We start from the raw sequence: 8,913 nt of genomic DNA on the forward strand, positions 1-8,913 counted from the left end.
AGAGAAACTGGGGAGCAGAGCGCCCCTGGTGTTTACCATTTTATGATTTTTACTATCATCTTAATTTCATCCCTGCAGGAAAGGACAGGAAACTTGAGCAGTGTTTGTTAGGTAGCTATGCAAATGTAAGGGGTCATTATGAAGGCATTTTACAAGTTCATTTGTGCTTCTGTGTGCTAGGTTGATCTCAGAATGTGTAGAAAGCAGGGACCCAGAGCCAGAAAGCTTTTATTTTTTGTTCAAAGCAAAGCTGCACTGCATACTTTTGGATCTCAGGTTTGTCTCTGCAAGTTTTGCTAGGTTTTCATTTATGTATGTCAAATTGAGGCTTTGTAATCAGAATGTTCAAATACTGAAGTTAACTGTGTCATCAAACTGAATAGAAAATGCAGAAAGCTGTAATAACTTAAACCCAGGTTACTGTGCATTCATTCAAAAAATATTTGCTAAAAACACACCAGGCAAAGTGCCAGGAAGTCACTCATTTATATATTCACTTAAGGAACATTTAGTGAGCACCTTGTTCTTGTCACTGGGATATTGTGAAGACAAGAAAAACAATGTCACTGCTCTCAAGAAGCTTAAATGAAAAGAGCAGTCAATCAACAAAGAAACAAATATTACATAGCAGTGAGTTCCATGCAGAAAACTTATTAAGGGGAATATGACAGAGGGCAACTAGGTGGCTGCTTTAGACTGGAACATCAGAGGAGGTGACTTTGCTGATATTGGAATGCTGAGAAGGATTCAGCCATTTGGAGGGAGGTTGGGGTCAGAGCATTTGAAGTGCAGAACATGAGGACAAAGCTCATGGATCCTAAGACTTGGATGAACTTGACCTATTGCATGAACAGAAAAGCCTTAAAATGAGGTTGGCATGGCATGAGGTTATAAAAGAAGGTATGGGTCAGATCTTGTAGGACTTTGGAAATCAGGTGAAAGGGTCTGGGTTTTACTGTAACTGTGATCTCTGTTGTTGTGCAGAGAAGCACTTTGGGTTGCAGCAGCAGAAGCAGGGTTCTTGCCTGGAGAATCCCGGGGACAGGGGAGCCTGGTGGGCTGCCATCTATGGGGTCGCACAGAGTCGGACATGACTGAAGCAACTTAGCAGCAGCAGCAGAAGCAGGGTGCTGTGACGATAACCTGGATGAGAAATGATGAAGGGCTGGCCATTGATGATAGCAATGAAGATGCTGGAATAGAAGGATTCAGGATATAAATTAGCAGGTAGAGCGGACTGGATTTGCAGATAAGGTCCTATGTGGGGGGAAGGGGTATTAGAAGAGACAGAACTGAAGGGTAACTCCTTGAAGATAGAATGTGAACCAAGATAGACATGATCTTGGACTAAAATCTATTCGTAAATCTGAAGCAATATTCGGAGGAAATATCTCATCTGGGATCCTCTCCTCTGTCTTGGGCAGGCTGTTTAGCAAAGGAAAGGGTCAGGTTTGTACCCAGAGCCACATTACTCCCATTCTCCCCTCCTCTTATTCCTGCTGCTGCTGCTAAGTCACTTCAGTCATGTCCAACTCTGTGCAACCCCATAGATGGCAGCCCACCAGGCTCCCCCATCCCTGGGATTCTCCAAGCAAGAACACTGGAGTGGGTTGCCATTTCCTTCTCCAATGCATGAAAGTGAAAAGTGAAAGTGAAGTCACTTAGTTGTGTCCGACTCTTTGTGACCCCATGGACTGCAGCCTACCAGGCTCCTCTGTCCATGGGATTTTCCAGGCAAGAGTACTGGAGTGGGTTGCCATTGCCTTCTCCTCCCCTTATTCCTAGAGCCTACGAAAAGATAAAGTTTTGTTCTTAAGAAAATGCAAGAATAAAACAGAAACACTGTGTGTGAATTCCCAGAAATTGCTTGCTTGCCAGGCTCCAGTAAAGAGCCTATTCTTTTTATCAGTTAGAGGGTCCACTGAAAAGAGCAACAGCCTTCCTTTCCCATGAGTGTGCCAGCCAGGAGGTGGCAATGCCATTTCCTTTTCTCTTCCTAGTATTATTACCTTGGGAGTCTGCCTTCACTCAGTTAAGAAAGGGTTGAGAGACTCATGGGATTTGGTGTGAAGACCCTGAGTTTGACCTCTGGCTCCACTACTTAGTGGCTGTCTGCATGACCTTAGGTAACTTTCCTAGGGCTCAGTTTCTTTACCTATAAAATCTAGTAACACCAGCTGGCATTTCCCCATCTCTGGTTCCCCAAAGTGATCAATATCCTGACTTCAAACACCATTGTCTAGTGCTACTTGTTCTAGAACCTCATAAAAATTGACTCTGTGTCTGGCTTCTTTTGTGTGTGTGTGTGTGTGTTATTTAGACTTCACGACTCATTAGTTGTATCATTGGCTCAGTCGGTAAAGAATCCACCTGCAGTGCAGGAGCCCTGGGTTCATCCCTGGGTTGGGAAGATCCTCTGGAGAAGGAAATGGCAGCCCACTCCAGTATTCCCACCTGGAGTATCCCCATGGACAGAGGAACCTGGCGGGCTGCAGTTCAGGTGATCACGAAGAGTTGGACATGACTAAGCACAGCACAGCATACAATTTTAAGTAAATAGACTTTGAGAACATACACTGGGAGTATTAAACAGATTATGGTAATATTGATAAAAATGTTCAAGTTTTACATAAGGTAGTAAGAGACTCTTGCCTGGAAAATCCCATGGATGGAGGAGCCTGGTGGGCTGCAGTCCATGGGGTCGATAGAGTCAGACACGACTGAGCGACTTCACTTTCACTTTCCACTTTCATGCATTGGAGAAGGAAAGGGCAACCCACTCCAGTGTTCTTGCCTGGGGAATCCCAGGGACGGGGGAGCCTGGTGGGCTGCCGTCTGTGGGGTCGCACAGAGTCGGACACGACTGAAGCGACTTAGCAGCAGTAAGAGACACGACTAACACTATCATCGCCCCAAATTTGTACATTTCATATAAGAGTAAAAAGAATTCGTGGCATCCTTCATAAGCCTATGAACCATGATACACCTGAACAATTTCAAAACTTCAAAGCAAAACAAAGCATTTATTTTACCAGCAGTTTCAGTTTCTTTCAAAAATAAGCAACAGCAGAAACTAATGCAAGATTGTAAAGCAATTATACTCCAATTAAAAAGAGCAAACAGATTCACAAAAACTATACACACAACTCCAAAACAAAAGTTGACATATTCCAGTGGTCCTGAATTTTTCTTTTACATTTATTTTTTAAAATTTATTTTTAATTGCAGGATAATTGCTTTACAATGTTCTGTTGGTTTCTGCCATGCATCAACATGAATCAGCCATATGTATACACATGTGTGTCTGGCTTCTTTTGCTCAGTATTATGTTGCTTGGAATTATGGTGGGTTTTTTTTTTCATTTCTTTGTATGAATTCATCTCAATTTCTCTATTCTTTTGTCAGTGGGCACTTGGCTTGGTTCCCAATTAAAATAATGCTTCTAACACACAGCACCTGGCTTTTGGTGAACGTGTCTACACCACTCTGTGGAATATATATCCAGGAGTGCTGGATCCTAGGACATACATAGGTTTAGTTTTAGTAGATACTTTGAATTGTTTTCTAAAGCTGTTGGATCAATTTATGCTCCCATCAGCACTGTTCGAGAGCTCCAACCGTGTCACGCAATGACTTTGTGTTGTCAGGATTTATATTAGCCATTCTAATGATACTTACTGTGATATTTATTATAGCTTTAATTGCATTTCTATGATGACTAATGATGTTGCATATCTTTTCATGGGCTTATTAATTGTTTATCTACCTTTGTAACTTAAATATTTTGCCTTGTAAGTAAAATGGAGTAACAGTAGTAACTGTCCCAAGGGCTATGGGGTGACAGAGGGAAGTAATGAGCATTCAGCTTCTAGCATAGCATCTGCCTAATTTTAAGTGATTGGGACGTGCTGCCATAACAAATTACCACACACTGGGGTCTTAGAACACCATATTATCATCCATATGCTCTGGAGGGTCAGAGTCTGAAATGGGTTTCCCTGGGCTACAGTCAGGGTGTCAGCAGGGTTTCCTTCTGGATGTTCTAGGGAAGATTCCATCTCCCTGCCTTTCCAGCTTCTAGAGGCTGTCTGTATTCCTTGGCTTGTGGGCCCCTTTCATCTTCAAAACCAGCAACAGCACCACTTTGACCTCTAACCTGGACAATGGGAGAAGCATTGGGAAAGTTGGGGAAGCAGTCCAAACCCACAGGAGGAATGGCAGGGTCTCTGGCCTGTTTGGGGGGAGTGAATAGTAAGGGATGCAATGGTGACTGGATTGACATTGGATTTTTGGCAGATCTGAAGCATTTGGGAAGTTTCTCCAAGGTAAGAAAGAACCATTACAGGCTTTGAAAGGGGTGATGACATGTTCCAAGAGATAGTGATTTGAGAAAGCTAATTTAGCTCAAGGGCAGGACTGATAATGAAGATGAATGAGGCTGAGGACTGGGGGTCCAGTTAGATGATTGTTGCCCTAGTGGTGGTGTGAGGTTAACAGGTCAGTAGCTGGGCTGAGGGAAACGGAAATGAAAGGAAGAGGCGGGTCCTTAAGAACTGAAGGTGACTGGATGTGGGGGAGAGAGAGCGTGGAAGGATTAAAGAAAGCTTTGTCTCAGGTGACAGGTATTACTAGGAGGGGCAGAATCCAACACCGTGTGTGGCAGTGACGAAGTGAGTGTTAGCTGTAAAGATTTCATGGCAGTTTGCATCATGTCCACAAACCTGTTTTTAATACAGTAGTATTTGGTAACTTTGCAGTAGAAAAGAAACTCGGCTTGCGGTCGGCATGAGTCAGTTCTTTCAAATGAGATAAAACTCTAATACTTTAATACTTACTGAGCCCTCGAAAGATCTTCCCACTGTCATCTGTGGTATAAGCATTCACCTAGGGCAGGAGAGGGTGTTTTTTCCTCCCATGAAGTGCCTAGATGAAAAGAAGTTCGCTAATAATCAAAAGGAAGACTAAAATTCTAATCCCTCTCTTGTCTTGAAAGGGAAAGAGGTGTAAAAGCACAGTGCAGCCTTCTCTTTCATCTGAACCCCCGAGGCCAGTGCACAAGGACCGAGGGTGAGCTGTGGGGATAATGAATGAAGCTACTCCTAAAGACACAGATGCATGTGGCCAGATCATTCCAGAGGGGCATGGCAAGATCCCTGGTATGAACAGGGAGATAAAATACCAAAAAGACCCCCAGGCCTGACATGGGGAGGGTGATTAGAATTCTTGAGAATTCCCAGAGAGCATTTTAGTATTTGAGAACTTTTACCAAACCACCAATTTGGCCCCCCTTAGCCCGGTGGAGTGAATGAGTGAGTGAGTGAGTGAGTGAGTAAAAGTCGCTCAGTTGTGCCCGACTCTTTGCGACCCCATGGACTATACAGTCCACGGAATTCTCCAGGCCAGAATACTGGAGTGGGTAGCCTTTTCCTTCTCCAGGGGATCTTCCCAACCCAGGGATGGAACCCAGGTCTCCCATATTGCAGGCAGATTCTTTACCAGCTGAGCCACATAAAGTGTCCCAGGTGGCGCTAGTGGTAAAGAACTTGCCTGCCAATGCAGGAGACATAAGAGACATGGGTTCCATCCCTGGATTAGGAAGATCCCCTGGTGAAGGGAAATGACAACCTACTCTAGTATTCTTGCCTGGAGAATCCCAGGGACAGAGGAGCCTGGTGGGCTCCATGGGGTCACACAGAGTCAGACATGACTGAAGTGACTTAGCACACATGCACGAGCATCTTTATTAGGGATGAATACAAATCCTTCTTTCTCCCAGTGATTGCTGATACGAATAGAGTAGAGACCACAGCTAGAATAACCTCCGTATATTTTCTTGACTCTCTCCAAAGTCACAGGAAGGGGGCCCATGTGGCCCTGGGAGCTGCAGTCAACCACTTGTACCCACCACTCACACGGAGGGTCCATGTTCGGTATGGCTTGTGACAGTCCTGCTGGGAGGCTGGGTACTGAAAGCGGCCCTGTGATGGGTTAGAGCTGATTTCTGCTCTGTCATTGCTTGGTCTGATCGTATGTCTCACAAGACCAGAAAAAAAAAAAAAAAAAGCCTTTAAGTCATCAGAGAAATTATTAGCTTTCTCATATAGATGTTGCCCAAACTGGGGGCAGCTCCAGTTTATGCCTGTTTCCGGACATAATTAAGCATATCCTGGTTTGGATGATAAACAGTACATTCACCCTCCACTGTGTCATCCTGTCTCACTGTGCAGTTAATCTGTCTCTAGATATGGGTTAGCTGAACCCAGAGGTCCCTTATGCCCGGAACTTCCCTTTCGCTCTGCCTGCCAAAGAGCCATTCTCTTGGATTCCATATTGAGAGAGGGTGACTCAGACCTCAGACTGGTCCCTCTAGAGGGGCCCCCAAGAGAGCTGCACCGTGACTGCCAAGGCGCTGACTTGTTCTTCCGTTTATACATGTGGGGGAATGAGACTTACTCATTTGTCTCACCTGTTGCCCTGAGTCCTGATTGCATTACTTAGAGGAAGCATGTGAGCCTTGCTCAAGCTGATTGCTGTTAGTTTTGGGAGAGGGCAGGGGAGGAGGTTGTCACCACCACCCTAGTCCTCTCAGGAGACTCCTGGAAGGCTGACTCTCAAGCCTTGATTCTTTTGTCCTAATTATGCATAGAGTCTAACAAGATACCAGAAGTATGTAGCAATTTAATGAGAAATAAATGCAATTACAAGAGCCTAAGAATGACTTCAATCTTGTGGCTGTGCTCCAAGCCTTTCTGGATTTTACTGAGTAGACCAAATTTTGTTTGGCAGCCAGAAATTCTGCTTGCAGTTTACCAACTCCAAGGTGCCATTTTCCCCTCTGAGGTTATTTATAATTTTTTTCTTCTTTTATTAGGAATTAATTTTATAAAACAGTCTTATAAAGGCATTTTTATAAGGAATTTTATAAGGGTAATTATTACCAAAATTAAGATGAGTAATTATGACCCACAGTAAACTTAGAAAAATTATTTGTTTTCATGAGGAAGCAGAAATTATTGTTATCTACCTTGTGTAGTCTTCAGGCTTGCAATTAATTGGTCTTTGGTGGAAGGAAGCAGCAGCTTAGCTTAAAATGGTTCCCTAGATTGATTATAGTCACATTTCTAGGCAGAATCTTGAAGAATGTGTTTGTGTGAACACCTATATTTAGAAGGATGGACATCCATTTCAGTGATTAATATAGCTACATTAATAATGGCAGAAAAATGGTGATAACACATCTAAACAATTTAGTATAACAAATATATTTTTGAGTTTTAAAAACCTTTTCTCAAAAAAGTCCCAAAATGACCTTTTCAATTTACCATCTTCCAACATAAATTTCTAGCTTCCATCAAAGATAAAAGCTATACTTTTTGCCTCCTCAATTTACTTAGTAATACTTAGGAATTACCTTGTGTTCTGTGACAGCCAGGCAGCCTTTCAATTCTTGAGCAAGCTACTCAGCAAGGGGAGATCACTTTGGTGGTCTCCAGACATTTTATGCAAGCCTTTCATTTATTTAGGTCTTCCCTTGTGGCTCAGCTGGTAAAGAATCTGCCTGCAATGTGGGAGACCTGGGTTTGATCCCTGGGTTGGGAAGATCGCCTGGAGAAGGGAAAGGCTACCCACTCCAATATTCTGGCCTAGAGTATTGCGTGGAGTGTATAGTCCATGGGGTCACAAAGAGTTGGACACGACTGAGTGACTTTCACTTCATTTATATAAGGCAGAGTCTCTGATGGATTGCAAAAATGGCCAGAAATTGCTGCACCACTTATATTTAAAGCTTTCAACATCACTTCATACCACCTCCCATTAAGAAGAATCTTTCTCTCCTCCTTGCATCCGGACTTGCTTTGGCCAAAGAGACAATAGCAAGCAGAGACTTGTGAAACACCTGTGCATAAGGGGCCTTGCCCTCTTGCTGCCCTTGGGGACTTGGGCTACCCTTCTAGAAGATAGGAGACATATGGCTCAATCAACCTGGTCTCCCCAGAAGCTAGTTGACTCTCAGGAGCCCAAGTACCCAGCTGACTCACTGTTGCTCACGTTTGTGTGAGTGAGCCCTACTCAGATCTGTAGAAAAACTATCCAACTGAACCCAGCCCATATTGCTGATCATCAGGACTGTGAGTTACATAACATTGGTGTTTTAGGCCACTAAGTTGGGGCCACTAAGTTGATTTGCTACACAGCAATTCCAAATGATATACCTCTTTGCTGGCTTGAAATCTCTTGCATGGAGAGCCAACCCAAAGAGGGAGAAACTCACTAGGCAAATGCTATGTGCCAGACTCAATGCTTCATATACAGTATTTCATTTAAACCTACAAAGTAGGTATTAACAGTTTCCATTTAAAAATAGGTAAACTGTGACTTAGGGACATTATTATCTTGCCTGAATCCCAGGGACGGGGGAGCCTGGTGGGCTGCCGTCTATGGGGTCGCACAGAGTCGGACACGACTGAAGCGACTTAGCAGCAGCAGCAGCAACCTTGCAAGTGGGGTAACTGGGAATTCCAAACTAGGAATCCTTGTTTATCCTGTCTAATTTAGCTCTGTCTAAAAACAGGCTTTGAATTAAGGATTCAAGTACAATTAGTTTATTTGGGATGTGAAGGACAAGTGAGAAAATGAGAAGGAAGACAGACAGTGAAGGTAACTTATTAAGCTACTAGTGTACATCTGCATTCTGTGTAGCACATGCATCAGCTATCCACCCAAGGGGAGAGGGGGCTGGAGTATTTATGCTCTAATGCCTGTAGTCATTGGTTGACGGTATCTAGAGGGCAGTGTGCATGTGTGGGGCATGGACATGGGGACCTGGTTTTGGCAGTTACAAGAATCATCCAGCAGTAAGGTACAGCTGGAATTCTTTTCTTTCTGTAAATATGGCTGTGGCAGATCTTAGTT

At 43.7% G+C, this 8,913-nt stretch overlaps 1 long non-coding RNA gene across 1 annotated transcript; it reads right to left on the minus strand.

Annotated features, from left to right (window-relative positions):
- Positions 1-5,698: 5,698 nt before the first annotated feature.
- Positions 5,699-7,621, minus strand: LOC123334905. Its single transcript, XR_006553102.2, has 3 exons — positions 7,412-7,621; positions 7,025-7,158; positions 5,699-6,033 (listed from the first exon to the last, which is right to left on the minus strand). It is a non-coding gene; the product is annotated as an uncharacterized LOC123334905 (long non-coding RNA).
- Positions 7,622-8,913: the final 1,292 nt, after the last annotated feature.

This window comes from Bubalus bubalis, chromosome 8, assembly GCF_019923935.1.
Source record: "Bubalus bubalis isolate 160015118507 breed Murrah chromosome 8, NDDB_SH_1, whole genome shotgun sequence".
In the NCBI taxonomy this organism is placed as follows: domain Eukaryota; kingdom Metazoa; phylum Chordata; class Mammalia; order Artiodactyla; family Bovidae; genus Bubalus; species Bubalus bubalis.